The following is a 27,998-nucleotide window of genomic DNA, read 5'->3' as shown; positions in this document are numbered from 1 at the left end:
TGGGTGTTTGCCATAATTAAAAGGCAACATCACGGACCAATGAATATCAACCTTTGGGGCAGACCCAAGAGCCGTCAGCCAATTCTAGATGCCAGTGACTAAGCTTTTCTCAGATTTTACCTTCTCAGATTTTTCCTCACCTTCTTAGGGTCACAAGCCTATTAAAGGACTGTCAGTACCATTTCAAAACCTGGTGTCTCCAAGAATGCACAAATATATTTATATGAAAGCTACCTACCTTTTGTTTTGTTTTGTTTTGGCAGTGCTGGGGATCAAATCCAAGACCTCCCACACACTAGTTAAGAGTTCTACTACTGAGCAACACCTCCAGCTCTGAAAGTTGCTATTTTAGAGGGAGACAGTCCCTTTAGATTAGGTTGTAAGAAAGACTTAATCTCCAAAAAGTCAGGGGTACCCTTGAGGTGAAGGGGCAATAAATAGGACATCTTGAGGGGATCCTTGGCAGGCCAGGATGGTTACACATATGAGGCCAACTTGAGGTTCTGACAGGGTGTTGGAGTTGAGTAGACAAAGACAGAGAGCTTGTCAGAAGGGACAATGAACTTGAGTATTTTAGATAAGATTCTGCATTTATGACATTGCATCTTTGTAGAGAGAGACATTTCACAGTTTCTTTTAATGAACATTCTAAAGTGATTTATGACAGTTCAGAGAGACACTCGTCTGGAATGGTGTTCTTTGTAGATTAATGATGATGGCAGAAAGTAGTGTGGCCACATCTGTTTGAGAACTAAAATGCTCATCATCAATTGTTAATGAGAATTCACAAAATTGTTCCTTCCCACTCCCCCAGCCCTCTGCTCCTTTTCAGAACAAATTCCAACCAACATGGTGGGGGATATAGCTCATTGTAAAGCAGGTGCTTTGCATGCATGAGGCCCTGGTTCCATCCCCAGCACCCAAACAACAAGGATGACAAAAACCCAAATCAACACAACACATGAGTATACGCATAGAGTATATGCATAGAAAAGAATCAAAATGGAATGCATTTAAATATTCATAGTGTTAATCTAAAATGGTAGGATCTTAATTTCTTCTTCATACCAATATGTACTGCTGATTTTCTAACAAAGAGCATATGATAAAATTATTAAAAATTAAACATCCTAATGTTAAAAAAAATTAAACATCCTTATTTTTCTTTTAACACTGCATCTGGTTTGGGGTCATTAAGCAAAACAAAACAAAAATTCCCTAGACATCCAGGAAATGGAGATCAGAAGATTGGAGTCAGGTGGAAGTCTCTAGCAGGCCAGTTAAACACCTCGCCCCCTTCCCAAGTGCCCCAGAGCGTAGAATGGCCATGACAGCTAGCTGCAGTTCAGATAACAAACCAAAGAGAGAGAGAGAGGCTTTTATTTGAATTGTCAGCCTTAGCCTTGAGATACAGTGCAAATGGTTTTAACAGCCAAATCACATCTTTGCGAACAATGTCACAAAGATAGAAAAGGAGCATTATATTTTTTATCTCACAGATGTCCTGAATAAAGTACACTTGGTTCCAATTTCATCTTGATAGCGCATCACAGATCACAGTGACAGCCTTGTGGGAAGAATTGCTGATACTGGGTTTAGCTTGGTTTTTTCCACTCCCGGTGGAGAAGCTCTGCATTTTCATTAGCACACGCCCAGCACAGATCCGTTACCATTACTTACCATTTTAAAAGTCTTCTTGATTTTGATGGATTTCTTAGCTCAGGTACCAAAATGCCCTGGCCTCTAGAGAATGCAGATGGAACGTGTGAGCGTTAGCAAGGATCCCATCGAACTAAACATGCCACGGTATCACCTACCATCTGCCACGGCATATGCTTAAAAGACACGATTTACAAACTAAGTACACAGTAAAACTCAGGTTTCCTTTGCACACATGATTTCCAGTATAAAAGTATTTCCAGTATAAAAGTATTTTCAAAGGCATCAGGAACCAAAACAATGACAATCTTTTGCAGGTGTCTGGCACTGGGGGAGTTCATTAACTCAAAGGTCTGAACGACCTGGATGATGGATGCAGCACCTCAGTAAAAGACCCATGTGATCTTGGTTGAGTCTGGAGTTTGTAGGGCCAGGTCCCGTTTGGTTTCTGGCTTTACCTTCACTAGGGCCAACAGAAGAAAAAATACAAGAAAGAGGCAGGAACACTGTATATAAACAAGCATTAGACAGCAGACAAGCGCAGAGGAAAAAAAAAAAAAAAAAAAACCCAAGCACAGTGCCCAGGGAGTTCACAGTGATTAGGAGCATGAGTCGGCATCTCCTTGTTCTTGGTGCCTGAAGAGCCCCAGGGAGACCTGGCAAAGGCAGAGGAAGAGGAGAAAAACAGAGGAGGAAGAGCAGAAGGAGAAAGGAGCAGAGAGCTTCATATGCTTCCCTAACTCGTCTGGGAACTGTGGAGCACAGAAATAGTATTCTGTGGTTCTGTTGCAGCTGCTAGCATAGTGACAGAACAGGAGACAGGGTAACTCAAGGAGAGGCAGTGACACTCTCTCCCTTAATATGTATGTACTAGTCAGCAGACACAGTGCACCTTCCATTGACATAGGAAGTCTTTAATTCTGAATCTTCCTGAAGAATCCACATTTCTGAACTCTCCTTCAAGATTTTCACTGATGCCAGTGAAGTTTCGGTGGATGGGTGATATTGTAACACTGGCCTAGGCCTAACTGGGAGAGGATCGTACAGACCTAAAGTGGTATGTGAATCTTTGGAAGTGTTGCATCCTGTTGTCCCTACTTGGTTTTATTTATCTTCAGACTAAATTCAGAATCTAGCCATGCATCACCACATGGCTGGCTACCATCTTGGTCCAAGGACGATAGTGATCTTCTCTGGCCTGAATTTGTGTTATAGCCTTCTAACTGATCTCCTTGCTTCTACTTTGGCACTCCTAACCCAACCCAGCTATCCTCAGCAAAGTAGCCAGAGTGATGCTTTGGAGGTATTGGTCATATCCTGTCACTGTCCTGCTCCATGGTTCCCCTCACTGGGGGAAAAACCAGTCGTTGAGGTCCCTGACCTCATCCCCTGCTTTCCCCTCTTTTGCTCTGTGCTTCAAGCACATGCTAGGCATTCTTCCACCTTAAGATCTCTGCATATGTAGTTTTCTCAGCTTGAAAAGTTCTTCTAGGTATTGGAATTCATTAAGTCTTTGCTTAAATGTCCCCAGTCAGTGGAGGCCACCTTAAATCTCTTAAGAATTGTGCATTCATTCTACCTTCACTGGCACTTCTCCCCTCCCTTGATTTTTCTCTGTAGCATATAGCAGTTATCATCTTAAGAATATATAACTTATTTGCTTATTTTCCCCACCCGACCTCTACATTAAAATAGAAGCTTCCTGAAGATAAGGACATTTATATTTTTTCATAGTTGCTTCCTTATTACTTACAACAGGTGCTTGAGAAATATTTGTGAATTGAATTTGCTGAATTTTTCTAGAAGTCTTGTGGGCAGTTTTTCTTATGTACAGTTTTATATATTTGAAAGGTCACGTCTGATTGAAACAAGAAAAACATTTGTAAGATCTTAAACATACCCTTTAGAAGCTGTTCAGCAGCCTATATTTGAAATAGGCTATAAATGGTAACCAAGTGTCCTGTGGGTAGATATCCACACAGAGAACCTTCTAGGTCCTTAATATTTCTTCTCAAATGAAGTTGTAGCTCCTTAGTTGAGGAAAGCATTTATGTCTTATCATTATCTGTGTCTGGTGTAAGAAAAATGTCATTTCCTCCTGAGTTAGTCAGCTTTTTGTCACTATGATAAAATATTATGGTTTAGATACAAGGTGTCTCCAATAAGCTCATGTGATATAGACAATGCAGAAAAGTTCAGAGGTGAAATGATTAGATTAGGAGAGCTGTAACTTAATAAGCTATAACTAATCCATTTGATGAACTAAGTATTTGAATGGATTACTGGGTGGTAACTGAAGGCAGGTAAGGCCTGACTGGAAGCACTGGGTCACTGAGGGTGTGCCTTGGGGGTTATGCTGTATTTTACTGTGTAATGGTCATAGATTTTATGCCAACCTTTTGAAAAAAAAGTGGGGTGTGGCCATTACATGAAACCTTAAAAAAATTGTATTGGTATTACATAAAAATTATTTATTACTAAACTGTCTTTGGTGCAAAATTGGGATGCTTAAGATCCCCAGTAATACACATTAATGTGGTGGTGATGACTATGGGGTGAAATATGGGTCTATTTTCCCCAGGCTCCTGTGCTCTCTCTCTGCTTGCTGGCTGCCGTGAGCTGAGCTCCTTTCTTCTTCCTCAGCCTTCTGCCATGATGTTCTTCCTCACCTCAGGCCCAAAGCAATGGAGCTGGCTGACCATGGACTGAACCTCTGAAGCCATTAGCCCAGACTAAGCCTTTCCTCCTCTAAGTTGCTTCTGTCAGGTGTTTTGGTAACAGCAATAAAAAGCTAACACAAAATATCAGAGAAAACCAACTTAAAGGAGGAAAGATTCACTTGGGCTCACGTTTTCAGAGGTTTCAGTTCATGGTCATCCCTGTTGTGTTCTGGGCCTGTGGTGAGGCAGGACATCATGGTGGAAGGGCAAAGTGTAGCAAAGCTGCTCACCACATGGCAGCCAGGAAACAGAGGGGCAGCGGTGAGGACAAGATAGACCCTTCTGGAAGACACATCCCGAGTGACCCATCTCTTCCAACAAGGCCCCACTTCCCAAAGGTGCCACACCTCCCAGTAGCTCCACCAGGTGGGGACCAAGCTTGGAACACATGAACCTTTGGGAACCTTACAGACCCAAACTACAAATGCCCACCTCCTGCAACTGGCCTTGGTTCCTTTTTAACAAAACACTTTTGAATATTCTCAATTAATTAATTAGTTTACTTTTCAGACACTACACCCTTATTGAATACTTTAAATTATTTTAAATAGAATGTTTTTAATTAAATCAAAATTAATTTTTTTTGGTGTGTGATTCTGGGTATCAAACCCAGGGTCTCATGCATGCTAAGCAAGCATTCTGCCACTGAGCCATACTCCCAGGCCCACTTTAAATTATTTTAAAATAGAACTGGGTTTTGTGCTGTGCACCTATAGTCCCAGCTCCTAGGAGGCAGAGGCAGGAGATTTGCTTGAGCCTAGGAGTTGGGGACCACCTGGGCAATAAAGCAAGACCCCACCTCAAAAAAAAATAAATAAAAGAAAAATATTTTTAAGTAAAAGTAAATCTGGTCTCAGTCAGACCTCTCTAAGCCCATCTGTATGATTGTTTATTTTTCATGAGGTTTGTTTCATTAGAAACTTGGACATAAATGGTGAAGGCTCATTGAATTGTTGTTGGTTATATAGTTGAAAAATAGCTGCGGTGGGACAATAACTTTCGAGTCCTTTCAAGGGTATATCCAATACTTTCTCTGATCTTATTTATATATATATCAGTCTCATTGGCTAAAAATCCATAATTATTCTCTTGACTTTTCTTTGTGAATTGATATTGCTATTGAAAATAACATCCCTGAAGACAGAGCAAGGCAATATTCATTTTTAAGAAAGCGATCTTATTATGTTTACCTTGTTGTTAAGTGTATTTCTTATTTAGCTTAGAAGTACTATAGTGTGGCAAAATATTATATCTTACATAATGTTTGCAATTTAAAAATGAAAACCACTTGGTATCTTTGGTTTTGCTGGCTGTGTGATTTTTTTGGCTCTTATCTGTAAACATATATAAAATGTATAACAGTAAATGAATTACAGAGGTATAATTCCATTGAGGGTTCTGGAAACAGCTTTTAGCCTCCAGAGCCAAGCTCTTACAGTCTATATTGGATCAGAATTGCAAGACAGAATTATAGCTCTGTTACTCAAGGTTTGCTTGTTGTTAATTTTATTGCGGACATAAAAGCTAATGTAAAGCATCTGTCGCATCCTTGACCCCTTTAAGAAACCTGTATCCATGGTAGCTGATAGCAGATAAGAGGAGGAGGCCCTGAATCCCACAAGGCATTTTAATAAAAAGAAATGCCTTGTCCCTGGAATATCTTTTTGATGCTACATTCATGCAGTGATAAGTCTGGGGTAAATTTCAGTCTGTTAAATCAACATGTATTAGTTGGGCTCATATTTTTGACAGGTCCTGTTCCAGATTCTGTGGTTATAGCAGTGAACAAATCAGACCAGAATTCTTCCTGTCTTCTTGGAGCTTACTTATGGTAGAATATGAAATGTACAACGTGGCAATCCAATTCCACAAAACTGGTTAAGTAATGATAGTTTAAGGGGAATAAGGCCTTCAGAGGTGGAGGTAAGATTTTCTCTTTTAAATAGAACAGATAATTTGAGACTTGACTGATAAAATGGTATTTGAGCAGAGGCCCAGAGGAGGTGTAGGAGTAGTGCTGCAGAGATCCCAAGCAGAGAGGACAGTTTGTGCAGTGGCCCTGGGATAGAAGGCTTAGCAGAGGGAGCAGCGACACTAGTATGCCCAAAGCCAAGTGGGTAAGAAAGGCCATGATGGGGGGATTAAGTTCCAGAAGATTCAGAGGACAGGATCCTATAGGGCTTTCTAGGTCAAGGAAAGGCATTATGATCTGGAGCAAATAGGAAGGCACAGAAGAGATTCAGGCAAATATAAATGTAAATGATTACATTTCAGAGGATCATTCTGGTGGCTTCAGAGGAAACACAGTCAGGAAACAAGTATTTCAATAGGAGGCTGCTGCAAAACCCAGAAAAGAGATTAGAGTGGCTTGGAGGGAGGTGGAAGGTGGAGGTAGTGAGATGAATCTCCTTCTGGTTATGCATTGAAGGTAGAGCCAACAGAATTTGCTGACAGATTGCGTGTGGGATCCCCTTACAGTGCCATTTCCCTGGAATTGCTATCTTGGTCCACAAAGATCCTTGAGATTTCTCCTCCCTCCTACTCTTGCTCTGATGATGGATGCTCGACACTACATCATTGGCATTTTTGAGGTTTGCTTTTCCCTTTGCAGATTTTCGCCCTGAGCATACATAGTATTTGAAAAGATACAACAATAAGATTCTTCTGCCCTTCCATTTTCTGAAACCCAACTTCCTGCTGCCATTTCAGGGCTTCCCACTAAATCTCAGCTCTTCTCCTGGGTCTAAGCACAACAAGCATCTCCATTTTTCCACATGTCATTGCTTCTTTGCATAAATTATGCCTCCCTCCACCGTGATCTGAGATGTCTCTTTCTTTCAAACTCTGCTCCAGTCCTTCACTGCTTTGTTCAGGCTGATGCAATAATCTGCACACTGGTTTTTGTTTTTATGCTTCCAGAAAGCTAGCAGCCAGCAGCAAAGATTATCCTTGTCCAGCTCCATTTTCATCAGCTCTTTCTCCCATACAGATTCCTGTCTTGGCTTCTAATTTTTTCTCCCTAATTTAAATTGTTTTGCATACTCTTTGTATACATTCTCACCCATCCTTTTCATCATCTGCACATATTTGTAGAATTTTGGATTCACTCTGGCAAACCACTTTGAGAACTATGAGTGAATCAAACAAATATGGGTATGAATTGGAGAGAGAGGTCCCCCCGCACCTCCCATTATCTGGTCATTCCTGCCTATAGCTAGAGAATTGAACACAATAAGCTTCATTGTACTAGCAAAGACCACTGAGAGGGGTAACTTTTTTCTCTGCATATCTTCATTTTTCTTCATAGTGTAAAGTAAACATGTCATGCTCACTGTTAGTCATTTATGCAACTCACCAAATATTTCTGCAGAAAAGTGAATCTTTGGGGACTTCATCCCTCATGGCTCCCTTTCTGATCCCTTTTCAGTTGGATGAGATCATGTGACTAATTATGGTCAATGAATTGAGAGTAGAAGTAATAATTATAATTTCTGAACCAGTTCATTTAACTGCAAGAATAAGATTCTAGTGCCTTTCTCCCCCCATAGGAATGATAAGTTAAGGATGGTGTCCTGGGATACTGGTGGTGGTCTGGGCCACCAGACTATGGAACAGCCCCTTGGCAACTTGAGATGAATATGCAACGTGAATGAGAAACCCCTGTTTTAGCATGAGATTTTAGAATTATTGTTGCCCCATAACCCATGGCTGTCTTTGTGTGTTCTTATGTGCGTGCTTCTGAGGATCGAGCCCAGGGCCTCATGCACATAGTAGGCACACATTCTACCACTGAGCTACACCCATGGTCCAACTGCCTGTTTGCCAATCTATTCAGGGCATCTCTTTCTGTGATAGTTATTGGAGAACAGGACCTCAGGCAATTAAGGGTTTGGATGGATGTAAAGGACTAACCGAAGTTAGATGCCGGAACAATTTATGCTGGCCATGAGATTCCTAAGGACAACTATACTGGGGAGGGAGACAGGTTGCCATTGGAGGAAGTGGAAAGACCCTTGTGGCAACCAGGAGAATTATCTAGGGTTCATCAAGGATTGGTACTGCAGTCTCCTGTGACTTCTCCATGGTGACAGGAAAGGTTTACTGACCTCTACCTAATACCTGACCTCATCCTAGATGCCTCACAGCTGGGGTTCCATTTGGTCAGGAGGGACTTTCCATTACATGTGGTTGTTACCGCTGTTGACCGGTGACGAGTTCTTGCTCCCCGATGTTGAAGAATAACACCAAAGAAGCACGCCGAGGCAAGGTCAGAGAAGAGATTAGAAATTTATTAAAGGACAGAAGAAAAGACTTCTCCCGGAGGAAGAAGGGGACCCAAAAGGTGGAATCCGTGGAAGTGCGGTTGTTTCCCCTTTTTATAGTTTTGGTGATGGAATGTAGGTTGGAAGGCCCGAGGGGTGGGACACCAGTGGGCCAAAAGGGCAGGAAGGACTTTTGGGATGGGCTTATCACTTCTCTGGGATGGGCTATCTCCAAATCTGTTGGGGGCTGTTCATTAACACTTCTTTGAGGTGGACTTTGGCCTAGGGCCTTTTCGGGACTTCACTAACATTCCATGAATTGTCCTGAGTTTTCCCTGAGTCATTCCCAGCATGGCCTCCATTTTAGATTTCACTCGATATTAGACCCGATTTACCTAACTACACTGACTACCTAACTTTAAATCTGGCTTCATGGTGACAAGAAGCCAAGGCCACAGGGGCCATTGGCTCTGTCTCAAGGCCAAGGCTACAGGGCCCACTTCTCAGGGTTTGCTATGGTTATTTAAACTAGTGACCATAGACAACTCTGTGAAGAGCTACTGCAAGGTCAGGAGGACTGAACAAGGCCTGATGCTGCATAAGTACCACAGCATGTCAAAGGAATGATTTCTAGCTTCCTGTAGAGACCATTAGCTAAATTGCAATATCTGCTTCTTGGACTGACTTTGCCAGGATCATTGTTTCTTGCTTTGAACCTTGGGAGGAGGAGGAGGGGTGTGGGTGTCCTCTGCCTCCCTCCCCTTTTGTATGAAGCCTGGGAAAGGAACCCGCTGTTCAGAAAGTTACTTTATTTCTAATTGGCGGGAGGAGGCTTGTGAGAGCCTCAAGCTTTCTGCTTGTGTTATGATTTTGTGACAGTGTGAAGTCAATCTTCCAGTAGTTACAGCTCTCTGGAGCTGTCAGTAACTTAGAGACTTCAATTCTGATTAAAACCCATGACTAGAAAAAAAATTACCATAATCCAGTGACAGGCATGAAGGGAAAGCCATAATAGTACCATAACCATGTGCCAGTGAAGAGGCCATTATATTTAGTACCTTCCTTCAGCACACATAAATCTCCTCGTTGCTATCCACAGAGCTCGTGCCTTGTTAATGGATGCCACCAAGAGTGTGCTGGGCCTGCCTCTTATACTTACCTGTGTACACCTGGAGTACAGTGGGGCATGGTTTGGCAACCTAGAGTAAAATTGTTGCTGAAAGTTCTGTTATTGGTGGAGTATAGAAACTACAGACCAGTGTGGTTAGGAAACCAGCACAGAAAGGGACTCAGTGTTTCAGTACAAGTCCCATTCATTGCCTGGACCCCACTGACCACTTTCTTTGAAGCTTCTCATCTCAGCATCCTCAAAAATGTTCTATGTTGTCCCTTCTGTCATCAGAGTGGTCTTTCTGTCCCCAGGTCATCCAAGATACTTCTTACCACTCTACCCTGACTTTGGCCCTGAGTAGTATCACATATTCAGGTCTCATTTCTGTGGGGCCTTTTTAGGTGACTAAGAAGCATTTGATAGACTCATTTGAGCCGAATTGTTAAAGCTGCTAATGGGGTAAGGTGTTAGCCCTTCTGGCTCATCTATTTGCATTTTAACAGGGACCTTTCAGCTTGAAGCCTGAGGTGTTACTACTCAGACTTTAGGGCACATGACAAAAGGCCAGAATGAGGAAGGTGACATTTGAGAGCATGAATGTGTTTGGAGGACACTTGAGATCATGCCAGGTAAGAAGCATATTCCTTTGCCTATGTGGTGCAGAGAAATGATGCAGTCTTCTATTTGCATTCTGGGACTGCACATCTCTCTAGTTCTTTAGAATCAGATAAAATGCCACCTCTTCCAGACACACTTCCCTTATAGAAGTAGGTCACACTGTTACTGGCCTCCTCTCTGGACTTACTGTATAAGTTTCCTATAATCTGAATAGATTTTGAAGGATGCATATAAGCCTGTCATCTAAGCGATATTGGTAGTCAGGTGTCATAGTTCTGAGTGATTGAATATACAATAGTCACTCCACTATTAGGTCAGCAATCTTTTTTGAGAGATATTTTTATTTTGGAAGAAAAATTCTGAGTCTAAGGAGTCTCTGTATTTACCAATTACATGTATTAATCAAAGACTATACTTTGCTTATATTTTACATGGAAAGGACCCTGTGTGTGTTTTAATCACACATGCACACGCATATTTGCACACACTTGTGTGTGCACACACAGAGAGCAATGTCTAGTGATAAACTATTTTATGTTAACAAAAGATTCAAAAAGATTCTGGGGTAGATGGAGGAGGTATAACATTTTTGGAGGGAAGCTGGACAAATAAGTATCAAAAGTCATAAATATGTGAATATTATTTGGGCAATTCTACATCTGGGAGTTTATCCTAAAATATTAATCAGAGGTGCTCACAAAGAAATATAAGGACATGTGAGAATATTCATTAGAACACTTTAATAGCAAAACATTAGAAATATATATGTATATATACATATATAATTACATATGTATATATACACATATGTGTGTGTGTGTATTATTTGTACTGAGGAGTGAATCTGGGAGTGCTCAACCACTGAGTCATATTCCTATCCCCAGCCCTGTTTTGTATTTTATTTAGAGATAGGGTCTCACTGAGTTACTTAGGACCTTGCTAAGTTGCTGAGGCTGGCTTTGAACTTGCAATCCTCCTGCCTCAGCCTCCCAAGCTGCTGGAATTATAGGCATGTGCTACCATGCCCAACAACAAAAAGCATCAGGAATAATTTCTATGCTAACAATGGAAAGTTAGGTTAAAAAGTAGTAAAATGCTCGTAGTATATTTTTGGGTTAAAAGTGGGTCATGGGCTGGGGTTGTGGCTCAGTGGTAGAATGCTTGCCTTGAATGTGAGAGGCACTGGGTTTGATCTTCAGCACCACATAAAAATAAATAAATAAATAAAGATATTGTGTTCATTTACAACTAAAAAAAGTATTTTTTTAAAAGTGGGTTATAAGAGATGGTGAGTTTAATCTGAATAGAAGGACATACACTGAAGTGTTGATAATAGTTATCTCTGAGTGTCTGAGTGAATTCAATTTCTTTTCTGTATTTCAAATTGTTAATGAGAATGACCACTTTTATAATCAGAAAAAGTGATTAAAAATGCAAAGTTCATTTGTTCAAAAACTCAACATAGAAAACTTTCAAAGGCTTTGTATAACTTATAGGAAAGACCAGAAAACATTGGTGAGCCTACCAAAAATTATTGGGACAATCAGGAAAAAAGCACATTCTACATTTGGATTAAAACAAAACTGGGTTGAATCCTATTTCCATGGGTGGCTTTTTATTTAAGGTATGCATTGATTTTCACTTCTGGATAATGGGGACAATGAAATGTATTTCTGGAAGCTGTCTTGAGAACTAATGGGAACATTCAAAATGGTAGTTATTATTTTTTGTGGCACAATATAACAATATGTCCTTCCCTGTCACCTCTGCTTTTCCATCTTAGGCACCTGAGGAAGTCGAACTTGCTATAGGATTTGTCCACTCATTTGTACTCACAAGTTCTTGTTTTAAAAAATAGATTTTCTTATTCAAGTAGGACAAAGTTCACAGATCAGGAGACAACTGTTGTAAGAGATAGTTTGCTATGTTCCCAGGTACTAAGAGAAGGGGCTATGACACACTACTGGAGGGAGGGACACAAGGAAAAGTACTGAATTGGGTCAGAAGGCCAAGGGAGCAGGTGAAAATGTGAAATGTGGTTGGAAGCTTTTATTGTGGTTTCTGCAAAGGAAATAGGTAAGGAAAAATAAGGTTTAGGATTGGCTAATTTGAATGATTTCGTTGGTCTCTGGTAAATAGGGCATGTTCCTAATTGTTTGGTACTTGGTCCTGGGGCAGACAGACTAGGGCAGGTAAACAGAAGCACAGAGTGTGATAGCCAAGTACAGAATGTGGTTGGCATGTGGGCTCTGGATTGGTTGATTTATATGAAAGGAGCACTCTAACCCTGGGAGGGGGCAATCCCTCAAGGGTCCATAAGACTCAAGATGTTAAAGCATCCAAAATACAGAATATAAAGACATGATTAACACAGTTATAGATTGGGGAAAATTAGCAACACCACATTTTATCATGTCATAAAGAAAAAAGTCAGACCCTTGACATATTGTACAACTCTTGCCAACTTCTGTTTCATAGGGTCATTCATAATTGTATTCTCCCTCCTTCCCTGCTGACTATTCCTGTGAAATAAACCACCCTAAAACTTGATGGCCTAAAACAACTGCTTTATTTGCTCAAGATTCTGCAATTAGGGCTGAGCTCAACTGGATGGTTCTTTTGCTGACCTTGCCAATGATCACTCATAGGACTGCATTTAGCTAGCAGATAGCTGTGCGCTTGGTCAGCTTGGGCCTCTCTCCACTCTTTCCGGGTGACTCAGGGCCTTGCCTTCTCCTAATGATCTCTCCAGCAGAGAAGCTGGACATCTTTCTTAGCACTCCAGAGCTCCCAAGAACGCATAAGTAGAAATTGCATTTCTACCATATTCTCCTGGTTAAAGCAAGTCACAGTTCTAGCCCAGAGGAAAGTTCAAGAAGGCATGACTGCCGTGTGTGTGTGTGTGTGTGTGTGTGTGTGTGTGTGTGTGTGTGTGTGTTTACCAGGAGAGGTGTTTCTTTGGAAGCCATCAATACAATGAACTGTCACAATAGGTGAGGCAGAATATTTCTTCTAGCAATCCTTTTGAAGACCCTGATACCCTTGGAGATGGAGAGAATTTTAGAGATCCAGCCAGCCCCTGAGAGGAAACCTGATGGTTGCCAGCCATAGGGACTGTGTGAATGACTGGACCTTCCCCTAAGGAAGTGACAAGCTAAGGAGACTTGTATGTTTTCTAGAGCAAAAGGTTTTGCAATGTTAGGGACCCATTTTCAATAATCAGGCCTCAGAGGGGCAGGATATGCTGTATTTTTAGACAAAGTAAGCTAGGTCAGTCCTGATCCAAAAGAGTCACTGGGATGACTCGACAAAGGGCCAGAGTGCCACACACTCTGGTCCATGAAAGGATGTTTCTTTCCCTTTATCAGTTTATAGTAGAAAAAGTTGTTTACACAATCACATAATCTTCCTCTAAATAAATAAGGAAATGCTGAGAATTAAAAAGTATGAGTCCTGCCAAATTTCTTTCCAAATCTTACTTTTTCATTAAAAAAAATTCAGTGGATTATCTAGATTTCTCTAGTTTGGCACTTAGACCCCCATGGAGTACTTTGTTCAGCTGAGATTTCCAAATACTTTCTTTTTTTTTTTATGATGTCGTGGGTTGAGTCATGTCCCCCTCAAAAGATATATTAAAGTCTTACCCCTAGTTCTTGTGATTATGACTTTATGAGGAAATAGGCTATTTGAGAATGTAATCAAGTTAAGACGAGATCATTAAGATGAGTCTTAATCCAACAGGATTCGTGTCATAAAAGTGCAAAGAAGGAGAGGTAGATCTCTAATTCTAACAGCTATTCAGTTCTGGGTCAATTTTGATGGCATGATTTATCTTTTCTTGTGGGTCATAGTTTCCGATTTCATTTTGTAGCTCATATTTTTTTGGATTGGATGGTAGACACTGTGAATTTTACTATGCTATGTGTAAGTCATTTTGCTTTCTCTAATCATGCTTGAAGTATTTTTTTGGGGGGGATTGTTTTGGGTCATAATTAAATTACTTGAAAATTATATAACTGTGCTGTCTTTTGCTTTTATTTTTTTAAATTTAAAAATTTTTTTATTGGTTCAATCTAATGTATGAAATATGATATGTCAAGAGCTTTGTAATGTGGTGAACAACCAATAAAAAAAAAATCCAAACTCTTTCTCATGCAGATGAATTTGCTTTTTTCAGAAGTTCTGGGAGCCCAGATGCTCAGACTTTCCCACCGCAGTGCCCCTAGTGGCAGAAGATAAGAATGCAGGTGGCTGGACTCTAAAGGTAATCGAAAACACTTCTTCTGTTCTCCCTTTAAATTTTTAGATTTTGTGCCAATCTTTCCTTATGCTCCATGATACATTCATAGTTGTTTTAAAATAAAATATGATATTTGGGTTATTTACTGCTTATACCAGGGATGGCCAAGAATTTACCCTACTTTCTCTTCCTGTCCCTCTCCTTCACAACCATACCACACTCTCTCCATTTAATTACTGGATATCTTTGAAATATTTGATGTGTCAATAATTCACTTTATTTTATATATATTATTATTTGGCAAATACCAAATCCATCCCCCTTTAACTGCTTGGAAACATGATTCTTTTCTACTTAACACATTTCACAGTGAGTTCTGAAATTACCTTTCAAGTATGTCCCTCCTTGGATATTCTTCAGTTTGGGGATAAACTTTAGTGTTTTCCATCTTTATAGTTACTCGCCATGATAGGATCATGGCTTAATAATTCTTCAAACTAAACACCCCTGTTTTGAATGTGTGGTTTCTATTTTCTGATTGGACTCTGCCTCAGAAGACTTCCATCATACCATTCTCACCGGTTTTTCTCTGCTTCACTAATTGCTGTTTTGTAGCCTCTGATAACTTCCTTCACCTCATGTGTCCCTTAAACAGTTAAGTACCTGGGCTCCTATTTCCAGCCCTTTTTATATTCTTCCTAGATCATCCTACCTACTCCCATGAATTCTGTTATCACTTATATTTTGGTTATCCCTAAACTTTTTTTTTTTTTTTTAACAAAGAGTACAACCTCTTTATTGAGGGCCAAACATCTATTTTTATCAGCTCACTGGATACCTCTTAGCAAATGTCCTGTGGCATCTCAAATTTAAGTGTACAAAAACTCCTTACATCCTCCACAAAATCTGTTTCTCCTCCTGTGTTCCCAATCTTAACACCACCATCATCTCAGTCACCCAAATTAGGAACTTTGAAGTTATATTTGACATCTCCTCCATATTTCCCAAGTCTACATGCCAAAATTCTGTTTATTTTAGCTCTAGCACACACACACACACACACACACACACACACACACACACACACACACAACCTCCCTGCTTCCCTCTAGTCCAGGACTGCAGTATCTCTTGCTTGGTTCTTGGTGGGGGGTCCTGAATTGCAGACAGTGGCTTTCTGGCTGTGTCCTCACAAGGAGGAGACAGGAAGTTCTGGTATCTTTTCCTTTTTCTGCTGGGGCATTAATACCATCATAAAGATCTCATTCTCTTGACCTCACCTAAACCTAATTATATTCCAAGGGCCCCATTTCCTAATATCATCACATTGAGGGTTAGGACTTCCACATGTGGATTTGGGGAAGACATAAACATCGAGTCCATAGTAGACTTTTACACTGGTATTCTTATTGGTCTACCTCACGTTCAATCTTTCCTCCCCTCTTCTCTACGGGTTTCAGATTTCTCTTCCTAAAATGCAGAAATGGTATATCACTCCCTTGACCAAAGCTTGTCAATAGCTCCCTATGTTACTAAACCTTGCCACTTGCAGCTGGGCAGAGTCAGGGCTCAACCTGTCCATCTTAGCTTCCTCTGCAATTCCTCCTTCCTTTTTCTCACCCTCTCTTCTTTGTTCTCCTTGTTAATAGTCTTTCCTCTGTTCCCAAATGCTTGGCAATGGCTGTTGTGAAGTCTCCTCCCCAGGCAGAATTAATCATTTTCTTACTGTGTATTAGAGGTCAGTAGTTCTTAATGTTGTTTGCATATTATAAATACCTGGTGTATTAGTTGGATCGTCCAGAGAAACACACATACACATATACACACACATACACACATACATACACACATACATATGATCTAAATATATAAATATAAGATATATATGACATATATAAACATATAAAGATATTTATTATAAGGAATTGACACATGATTATGGAGGCTGACAAGGCCTAACATCTGCAATAAATAAGCTAGAGGCCCAGTAGTGCCAATACTATCTTTCCAGTTCAAAGATCAGCAGAGCTTAAGACCTATGAAGAGCCAATATTTCAGTTGAAATTCGAAGCCAGAAAAAAAACCATGTTCCAGCTCAAGGACAGTAAGGCAGGAGGAATTCCTTCTTATTTCGGGGGAGGATCAACCTTTATTTTCTATTTAGGCCTTCAACTAATTGGATATGGCCCTCTCACACTGCAAAGGACTGTCTGCTTTATCCAGTCTATATCTTTAAATGTTAAACTCATCCAAAAACACCCTATGGAAACACCCAGAATAATGTTGGATCAAATATGGGCACCCTGAAGTCCAGTCAAGTTGACACATAAAAGTAACCATCATACCTTGGAAACTATTAAAATATACTAAGTCTGCTGGGTCCTCTTCCAGGGATTTTTAGTTAATTGGTTTGGGGTAGAGCCTGGGTATACATATATTTTCAGGTTTTGGTATCTATAGGTGATCCTGCAAACAATCTTCCACAAATACTGAGGGACAACCTGTAGGTATGTGTATATATGTATGTGGTGTGTGTGTGTGTGTGTGTGTGTATGTGTGTGTATATATAAAATTCAATAACACGTGGGATCCTTGAGGGCAGGGATTTGCCTTACTGATGGCAACTGCAACACTTCTGTTCTTTGGTGCTTAATTGGTGCTTAATGTTTATGAACCTCATTGTGGAATAACTGTTAAATTATTAAATTAAATTATGTCCCCCATAAAAGTTGAAATCTAGCCCCCAGTACCTCAGAATGTGATCTTATTTGGAAATAGAGTTGATGCAGATTTAATTAGTTGCAATGAGATCATATAGGATAGGGAGACTCCTAGTCCATTATGACTGAGAGGACGTCATTGTGACAATGAAGGCCGAGACTGTAGTTTGCAGCTGTGAGCTAAGGAATTGCCAAGGATTACTGGGAAGGGGTAAGGAAGGAGTTCCTTACAGTTTTCAGAGGGAGCATAGCCCTGCCAAAACCTTGATGTTGTATGCCCATTCTGCAGATTTGGGAGACAATGAGTTTCTGCTTTTAAGCTACAGTTTGTGGTACCTTGGTACAGCAACCCTGGGAAATCAATAAAATAAGCAGTTAAAGGAAAAATGTGTTAATGCAAGAGTGGTCTGCATCCAATTTATGGGAAGGAAGAGGAGGAGAGACAAGAATTGGTCTCTCTTTTGGGGTGGGTTAAGGAAGGGCTGTTTTGAGACCATGTTCCTTTTCTTTTTTCCAAGTTCAGGATCTTCCATATCCAGGTGAACCTGTGATATATAATTGAGTCTCTTGAGTTGACAACTTTCCAGAAAGGATCATCTGGGTATCTCCCGGGTGTCATTTCACTAACTACTCACAGATCCACTGGGGCACCTGGCTTATTAGTGGATCCTTTTCTCCCGGAAGCTCCATCAGAAGGTTCATTCATCAGAGAGCATTTCTAGATCTGTACACTCAGGATGCATCTGTGGGACCAGGTGCCCCCACCAAGGTCATCGAGACATGCTGCCTGCTCTGCCATCTGCCCCTCACTCTTTGACGTCTCTTTAAATTAAATACCACACCCTGTGGTAGAATGGCTCTTGCTCTATAAATAGCTGCCTTGGCTTGAGTGGCACTGAACATGCTGCAGAGGAGAAGTGTCAGGGAGAAGAAAGAGGAAAGGCCACAGACTCAAGGGCAAGTTTCTTGGTCAGATGACTCCAGTCTCTGAGGAATCCCAGGAGTTCTCTGCGTAAAATCCCTGGGCCTCTCCCAGGCTTCTTTGGTGACTTCTTTTCTGAGATCTCCTCCACCCAAGTGAATGCTCCCCTTTTCCTGCCCTTCCCAGAATTTTCACACCTGAATTTTTTTGGATCAGAAAATTGCTTCGAGGTTACTTTAGGAAAAGAAGAGAGGTCCCATTCTGTGGCTTTGGGGCACATTTCTAATTTCAGTCACATCATTACTGAATTAAAATGGAAGCCTTCCACAGGCAGCACGTTGCTACTGATGCCTTCTGCAGCCACGTCGTTATCGTATCATAATATAATTTTATGACTGGATTGGCCTACACTTTTATGGGGCTGCCACAAACCTCACATCTGCTCCCTGAGATGGGCCCTGACAGATTTCTCACTTCTCTCTCCTTCCCTCGGTGTGATTTTCTCTGAATTCTCGGTCCCAGCCAGACCGAGCACTCTTTCTTTCTGCTGGCTGCCCCACTTGGGTCACCTCTGCATGGCTGTCACCACTCTATTGTCAGTAAGACCCTGCCAACACTTCTTGGGCTGTTTTCCAGATGTTTGACCCTTGTGCACTGCTTACTGCTCTCACTACTCACATTCTTCCTGCCCCTTCTGTCCACACACACACACACACACACACACTGAGTTTCGGGCCTGGATAGACCCTCCCTCCCTACTCTGGCCTACATTATTGGTCCTGTACCAACCTTCATTTATTTGTATGTCCCGGGCATTGAACCCAGGGGTGCTTTACCATTGAGCCCTTTTTATTTTTAATTTTGAGACAGGGGCTCACTAAGTTGCCGAGGGCTTCACTAAATAGCTGAGGCTGGCCTCAAATTTTTGATCCTCCCCCCTCAGCCTTCTGAGTCACTGGGGTTATAAGCATGTGCCCTGTGTGCCAGCCTTTACATCCAGCTCCTGACTTGTTCCCTACAGTGTAAAAACAGAGAGGCAAACCTTTGCCTAAGGGTGGGAATTCTGGCTGCACTAAGGCTCTTCTTTTGCCCCCTCGTTCTTTCATCTTGGAAAAAGGCCCATCTCCAAGTTCCTCATAATGGGGGTGTATATGGCTTTTCCTAGGTGGTCTACCCAAAAGGCAGGTTCCCCTGAGAGGACCTGAAGGGGAAGATATTTCTGGGCTCATCTTTCTCAGAAACTGGTTTCCATCTCCTCTGCTTTTACCAGAGATTGTTATTCCAGAACCTGGAATGACTTCGAGATAGCTACAGTGTTTGCATAATATAGTGCTTTCTCATTTCTTTCCTTTTGTGGTCTCCCATTTGTTCCCCACAAATGGTGAGAAATGGGCAAGCAGTATATTATGCAGACAGTGTAGCTGATCTCGAAGTCATTCCAGGTTCCCCGGGATCATGAAAACAGGTAGAAAGGCCAGCACTTTAGGAATGCGCTGGATGTTTTGTATTGTTCTCCCACACCTAACTTGGCCACCCCACCTGGGGGATGTTTCCAGGGATTGTGTACAAAGTGCCTTCTCAAAGTGAAGGTGTCAGGACGAGCAGCTTGGCATCATCCAGGAACTTGTTAAAAATGCAGAGTCTCAGGCCCACCCCTGACTTACTGGATCAGAATCTTGTGTTAATAAAATCTCCACCAGTTCTTATGCACACATTTAGGGTGGAGGTCTACAGGACTGTGCTTGAACTGAGTGGTGGTACACACACACACACACACACGTGTGTGTATGTGTGTGTGTGTGTGTGTGTGTGTGTGTGTGTACATGCATGTACATGCACAACAGTCTGGGGCAGCAGGGACCTGCCTGGAGCCCCTGATACAACTGAAGAGACAACCTCAAGAAGGTCAGTAAGCTAAGTGCATTTCGAGGTTGTCAATGTGTCAGCAAAGCAACCTCTTTCTGGGGATCATTTAATTCATGTTAATTGCTCTTGGCCTATTGTATGACTGGAGCAGGATTTACGGAAAATCACCATTATCTACAACCCTATAAAAGACTCATTGCTTTTAGAGGCCTTGTAACTCATGCCTGGAGACACCTTCTGATACTTGATGTATCACCCAGATGTATAAATACTGCCCTCATTTGCATAATCCTCAGAGCCCTTTGGCACTCCATTTGCAGGGGCCCAGGTGCGCCCAGGTGAAGAGCCTGCTCCTCCTCTGTTTCAATCTGGGTGCTAGTCGGGGAGAATTTGCTTTATGAACAGAGATGATTTATCAGTTTTTACTCCCCAGTTCTGAGATTGCATGGATCACGTAAATTTTGTTGTTGTTGTTTTGCTTTTCGTTCTGTGGATAGGGAAAGTTGCTTCTGCCTTGCAGTGACACCCTATTCCTCCTCCTCATAGGGTCTCAAGGGTCAGAAGGGGAAGAGGCAGGCTGGAAATAAAAAGTAGTGACAGATGATGGGTCCTGAAGAGCTGCAGAGAAATCACAGGAAAGCTGAGCGCTTTCCAAGGGCCAGCACCTGTGCCAATACCATGGCTGGGTTGCCAGGAATTATTGGGGCGAGGATAAGCCTGACTGTGCTCACCCCATGTCAGAGATCACAGTTGTTTGAGAAAAAGAACATGTTACCTTTTAAACCCTGATCTTGGTCCCCTGGCCCTCCCTTACTCTTTCTGTCCCTTTCATTCCAAAAGATGTTGGTGCATTTTGGACCTATTCACATTTGGCTTCGATGACCTTCCTGGATAACTTCCATGTCCTGTTTATTACCCTCTTGAGAGGACTTGGACCTCAGAAACTTTCACTCCTCAAGCTTTGAAAAGCCATTCCTTACAGTTAATTTTTGCTGTATTACTTTCAACTTTGGAAACAATGTCTTTCATGATTCTCATTTTTTTTTAAATGCCCATTCAATGCCATCCCTTCCCCAAACACAAAACACCATTGGTTTGCTTAAGATGACACTACATTCTACTCATCTTTCCTGAGTTGGCCTTATTTTGCATGAGGGTTGGCAGTTTCTGGTTTATTTTTATGCTTTCAATTCTCCCTAAAATCCTGTAAACTGAAGTGGGTCAAAAAACTTAATATCTTTAAAAACTTTTTTTTAAATTTGTAAATGACATGATATCTTTATTTATTTATTTACAATCTTAGCCCTAAATATCTTAATATCTTAATGAAGAAACTGAAGTCAGGGCCTTTTTCAGGAAGCAGAACTGGGGCTGGAATGAGCTGACTTTCTGCCCAGGGCTGCCATGGCCACCCAGAGCCACCCCGGCATGGTAGACCTGGACTTTCTGCTGGCTCTGATTTTTAGGTGCCAGGGTGGCAGCAGCATCGTGCTCACCTGCCAGCCTCACCAAATCCTCTCTGCTGTGCGGTGGGGCTGCCCTCATTCCTCTGGCGGGAGGACCAAAGTCAACAGCCCCAGTGGGTACAAAATTCCCTGTTGAGTTTGGTTTTCCCTCCTGCCACAGGTGTGGGTCACCTGGGTGCTGCCATGACAGGGTCAGGGTCTCTAATAATCCACCCGAATCCTTCCCGACCAGCCGCTGCACGATTGCTCTGCTCCTCTCACAGGCCTTTCAGGCTGCACTGTCATTGGTCTGGGAGCGATGACCCATTTTTCTGTGCTGAGCAGCATGTGCCATCTGCGGACTCTCTCGCCCAAATGATTCAAATTCTCTGAAATCCAGTTTCACTGTCACTTGTCATTTGCTCTGCGTCCCAGCTTTGCATCATCTGCTAATCTGGAGATCTGAATTCTGTCATTTCTTTCCTTTCCATCTGTAGATGAAATGACAGAGAGTTAGTGATTCCTGGGAAGGAGAGGTGGAAAATGCCTCATTCACTCATACACTCACTCACTCATTTGTTATTGAGCACTTACCTTGCCCAAGGCCCGGTTCTGAGTGCTGGGACATACAGCTGGCCAAGGTCAGATGATCCAGGCTCTCCAGGATCCAATATGCCAACCATGTGTCCCCCAGTAAGATAAAGCAACATGGATAAGAAACAGTAGTTTGGGCTATTAAATCTCTTCTACATCCTGATGGAATTGAGCTCCCACAGTAGGGATGATGGTCAGTCTTGTTTGCTGATAAATACCCAGCACCTAGAAGAATGCCTGGACGTGTTGGTGTTTAGTAAATAATGAATTGAGTTTCAGTTTGCATTATTGGTCCAAATTTTCCACCCTCCCTTGTTCCCAAGCTTGCCATCTGAATAGGCAGCTCTTGCACTGGAGGAGAGCATCTCCCTGCCACTTCACTTTGGGCTCTGTTATGTGGCTTGATTTGACCAATGGCATGCAGGGGAAGTAAGTGACAATGTGTTAGGTCTCAGTCTAGGTCTCTAGGGCTGTTGCACATTTCCACTGTTTTTAAGTCAAGAACACATATTGGATGGCCCACTGGTTTAAGGAGGGTGACAGAAAGTAGAGGAGATCCCACCCAAGACTTACATTGTAGAGCAGACATCCCCTCTGTGAACTCAACCAACCCGCAGATGCACAGGCAAGTCAGCCAAGATCAACAGAGCCACTCCAGCTGAGCATAGCTCACCCACAGATGTATTAAATACAGTATGATTATTTTAAGACGTGAAAAATTGGGATGTTTTATTATGCAGCATTATTGTAAAATAGCTAACTGATACTATCTCAGTCTGCTACTGATTTCTTTCAGGGTCTGAACTTTTAAGGTATTATTTGACCCTTGTGTTTTTTCTTTTTTCTAAAATAAGAGGTTGACAAACTTTATTTGCAAAGAATTATATAATAAATATTCTAGACCTGGTTGACTACATATGGTCTCTGCTGAATTTTCCTTTCCTCTCTTCTCCCCCTCCCTCCCTTGTCCTTCACATTTCCTTTCTTTCCCTCCTTTGTGTCTTCTACCTCCTTCTCTTTCTCTTCTGTTTTTTTTTCTCTTCTCCTCACTCTCCCCAGGCCCATTATCATTTGGCCCATGATGTAGTTTGTTGAATCCTGTTCTGAAGCACCAGAAACTTTCATTGGTAAATGTCTTTTTGTAGACTTCAGGTCCAAGTCAGGATTCTATCCATTCATTGAGGGCCTGTTGTAGGCCATGGACTTTTCTAAACATTTTAAAATGCATTGTTTTATTTTATTGTGTGAGAATTATTTTCTCATCCAGGAAATAGCCACAAAGGTTTTAAATAACGTTACTGCAGACATGAGCTGATTTGTACCTCTATCAAAGAGCCAATAGCCTGTGCTTCAGTGTTACGCATGTCCCATTTTCACTGTGACTGACCCTGGGAATCAGGGGGAGTGGAGCTCTGTTGAATTTGGTCTGGGCTGTGGAGCTTGTCACATGATGATTTTCAACTGGGCTGCTCCATAATGTGCTGGCAGCACCTGATGCCAAAGCTACATAGAGACTTCCTTAATCATTGCTGTAATGAAAGACTTTTTGCAAAAAGTTTAATTAATATAAGTGAAAAGCTAATTTCAAATGTTTTAAAATCTGAAAACACATTATGAAAAATATGAGGAAAATCATATAAAGTTTTAAGATAAAATAATCCTTTACAGATATTTTGAATTTTTAGCATTGAACCTGTCCTGGCCCCTGCTGCTAGCTCTTCAACTCTTTTTTGATATTAGGGGACTTTGTTAGAAAAGTTAGAGAAGCATTATTCCTTCCCTTCTGCTGTAGTTTGATCTTGAAGGTTCTCCCAAATCCCACATATTGAAGACTTGATCCAGCCTCTGGCACTGTTAAGGGGTAGTGAAACCTTTAGAAGGTGTAGCCTGATGGAAGGAAGTTAGGTGATTGGGGTTGTGCCCTTGAAGGAGACTTGGGGTGCTGGCTGCTTCCTCTTTCTCCATTTTGCTTCCTGGCTGCCACAAGGTGAATAGATCTCTTCTTCCATGCACTCCTGCCATGAGGTACTGTCCTTCCACAGGCCCAAAGAAATAGCGCCAAGTGACTGAAACCCGAAACCGGGAGCCCAAATAAATCTTTCCTCCTCTAAGTTGATTTTCTTAGGTCACAGCAATGGAAAGCAGACTATCATCCCTCCCTTCCTTTTTCCTCCCTTCCTTTTGTTCTATTTACTTTATTAATTTAGTTAATTAATCTTTTAGTGAAAGCGCAGATTCTGTACTCCTATGTAGTCTTTTTGGTCCCCTTGGTTTTAGCAGTCCTATTAAAACAGGAAGTAAGGTTCCTAGCACACTCTTGTCTGAAGACAGTTTCCTTACCAAAGATAATTGCCCATTTGGAGTCCCTTGTCTTTTCTTTAAGACCAAGCTCCAGATTCTTGGGCTTCAATTTATCTAGAATTCCCTGCCCTACACTCTGCTTAATGTGCACATCCTGGCCTCCAGCGGTGGCCTAGGGGCAGATCTTTGCATGGGGTGGAGGTGCAGGGGACAGAGCATGAACTCACAGGCTATGGTGTCCACATGCATGGGAACAAGCTCTTGAGGTACTGTAGAGATCAGGGAAAAGAGAAGTGGGTGACTCTAAAAGTACAAGACATCTATTTGTACTTTTGCTCTGGGTCTATGATTGTTCAGGATGACCCTAAGAGCTCTGCCCTGCTTATCTGATGGTTCTCAGGTACAAACACACCAATTAATGACAAGATTTAGGAAGTGTTCTGTGTCTTTTGTGAGTTGATGTGTATATTTGTCCTTTCTAAAACCCTTTAGGCCATAAAAGATGTAAAGTATTCATTTGTGGCTAAAGTTGTAAAAAGGTCAACATCTCCTCTGCCTTTAAAGAGTCTTATCTTGGAAATAGTGTACCCTTAGCCCTTATAAAGATGCTCACCTTTCTTGTAGAGGCTGGTATTTTGTTGTTAGCACAACTCTTTTTCCAGCTAGAGGCCATCTTATAAAATGGGTCCAGAGTTGGCAATGCACATCTCTGTCTTTCATTTCCATTTTTATTTGTGGTGCTAAGGATTGAACCTAGGACCCTGTACACAGTATTGAGAAACTTATTCCTGAGCTAAGTCTCTAGCTCTGAGGCCCTATCTTTTAATGTAAAAGATGTTAAATACTGATTTTAGGATCCCTCCAGTTATTTGTTCAAGCATTAAAATTCTTTAAAAAATTAACTTATTATTTGAAAAATAGGTTCATTTCAGTGGTACAATAGTTGGAAGGTCCAAAATGGTACCTAGTGACATTGTCACTTCCTAACTCTTTTCCTCCTTTGCCCCTCCTATGGAGGCAACTACTTTTTCTGATACATCCTTCATGAGATCTTCTTTGCATATAGAAGATCTTTCTTTAACCACAAATGAAGACCTACTGCATACCTGTGTTTTTTGGAACCCTACAATATCAGAACATATGCAGTTGTATCTTTCCTTTTAATGAGTATATAGAATAAATTGAAGGCATTGGGGTGTGAATTATGGAAGATAAGGAAATTCTGGGGATTCAGTATTATGCGTTATTTAGTGAAAACTTCTCAAGAAATCCACTCCCAATTCACTTGAAGCAGGAGTCAGAAAACTATGGCCCACTGGCTAGATCTGGCCTGCCATCTATTTTGATACGACCCAGGAGTTATTGCATTTACATTTTGGAAAAAAATGTCAAAAGAATAATTGTCTTCCTTGTCATGTGAAAATCACATAAAATTCAAATTTCAGTGTTTAGAAATAAAGTTTTATTGGAACACAGCCAAACTCCATCATTTGTGTATTTTCTGTGGCTGCTTTTACACTGTATGTCATGGTAGAGTTGAGAGGTTGTAGCAGACACCATATGGCTGGAAAACTGAAAATATTTACCATCTGGCTCTTTATAGGGAAAGTTTACTGACCTCTGGCCTAATAAAAAACATAGTCTAGTACTTTGTTCACTTAAAATTTGGTAATGGGATTCTATGATCAGCATGTCTTTTCCTGGTGGGAATTAAGGGATTCCCAACTGTGTTTGCCTCATTGGGAGAAATTTTGACTGGGCTAAATCTGGCATAGTTCTAAGTCAAAAAGGAAATGAATTCTTTCATCTTATTTGAAAAACCAAAAGTCAAGACACACTAATTATCAAAATTTATTTAAAAGTTCAATCAAAAACAGACTTACTAATGGATTGGTGTGAATAACTTTCTAACCTTTCTTGTGAGCTTGTTCTTAATTTAGAGATTGGCTTTACATCAGCAAATAAATATGAAAGAGAGTTTTTACTAAAACTCTTTTGGTCTTTTTCATTCTGAGAGATGAATCAGAGAGACTAGAAGAATGGTCTTTTTTTTCAAGTAGAATTTTTCAGAAACAGTGTTATTTAGGGATATATTTTGGCAGAGGGTCTTTTTTCCTCCTAAATATTTAAAAATGAAAATATCATATATGTAAGAAGTGGATTTTCCTTTTTTAAAAAACAATAGAAACAATACTAATATACATTGCTCTCTCTGAAAGCAGGGGTATTGGTCCCAGATCCACTTGAAGGTGTGCGGCTGCTTATGTCCCTTTTGTAATATGGTGTAGTATGTCTATACACATTTCTCTGTATATTTAAAATAACGTCTCCTTTACTACCTAGTGCAATGTAAATGCTATGCAAAGAGTTGTTGTGCTATATTGTTTAGGGAATAATGACAAAAAGGAAAGCCTGCACGTGTTCAGTACAGATGTAATTTCCCCCACAAATATCTTACAGCTGCAGTTGGTTGAATCTGTGGACATGGAAACCACAGGTGTGGAGGGCCAACTGAACATACTCACAGTTGCTTGTGTCCAAGGCTCTCAACTTAAATAAATAATATCAAATATTTTAGCCACAGGAAAAGCAAGAAGCACTAGGGTCATGGGGAAATTATGGCTTCAGATCACTTCTCCATTCTAACAGTAGCAAAAAGCAGCTAAGATAAAGAGGAAAAATGGAACCAACGAGATACACAGCTAGGAAAGAAAAAACCCTGACCAGCTTCACTCATCTTTGACTAGACTTTCAAAAATGGACACAGGAGTGGCAGATGGATATTGGGAACAATAAAGACTGTGGATAAGAGAAGAGAAAGCATAGTGCAGGTTCTTGAAAGCTGTCCATCTCTGTCGCCTCTGAATTGTTTTGTCAGGCCTGAAATGATCAATATTTGATGTTATGTGAAGTTTGGGGAGAGTAGAGGCTGTAAGTGTTCTTATTTTTTAAAAAAAGGACAGGAAATTGAGGATCAGAGATTACTTTATCTGAGTTAGTGCTCAAAGCTGAAACCATTATCAGACATTTCAAAACAGCTAAACAAACAATTTAGGCTTCTCCTTCAATCATGAATTGAGAGCCTCCCATGTTCAAAGCACTGTGCCAGAGTAAAAAGGAAAAAGTGTAAAACAAGACCCTTGCCTACCTGAATCCTACAATTTTGTGGAGATGGAGAATCCAAGCCTGCAGAGTACTCTTGATAGCATCATCTGCTGTGCAGACCAGATGACCTTAAGAAAGATTTGTGGAAACACACTGCAAGCTCTTTGTACATCTTATTTTCAGTAAATAAAAGAAGAAGGTTTTGATTGGAAGTCAGGTACAAAATTAAGACTGAGGCGTGTAGGTGTGGTTCTAAGTGATAGGGTGGTAGGCCTCTCCTGTGTTTCCAGAACATAGGGTCGCCATTAGAAAACCCACTAAGCTGAAATTAGTGAACTTTCATCATGTATTGGGAGCCTGATGTGATGGACCCATTGGGACAAAATTAATTTTTTTTACAGATTTAAATCTTCTATTAAAAATCTCTTTTAAATC

The 27,998-nt window shown here is 41.1% G+C and overlaps 1 long non-coding RNA gene across 2 annotated transcripts in view; it reads left to right on the top strand.

Annotated features, from left to right (window-relative positions):
* The window catches only part of LOC120892581 (uncharacterized), a 133,812-nt gene that overhangs the window by 27,711 nt on the left and 78,103 nt on the right, over positions 1 to 27,998 (top strand). For both annotated transcript variants that reach the window (XR_005737318.2, XR_005737317.2), the window contains exon 2: positions 14,548 to 14,634. This is a non-coding gene — a long non-coding RNA (uncharacterized LOC120892581). The remainder of the gene's footprint in view (positions 1 to 14,547; positions 14,635 to 27,998) is intronic.

The sequence above is a fragment of the Ictidomys tridecemlineatus genome, chromosome 9 (genome assembly GCF_052094955.1).
Source record: "Ictidomys tridecemlineatus isolate mIctTri1 chromosome 9, mIctTri1.hap1, whole genome shotgun sequence".
NCBI lineage: Eukaryota > Metazoa > Chordata > Mammalia > Rodentia > Sciuridae > Ictidomys > Ictidomys tridecemlineatus.
Note: the sequence above shows the minus strand (reverse complement) of the source record. Positions and strands in the feature narration are given on the sequence as shown.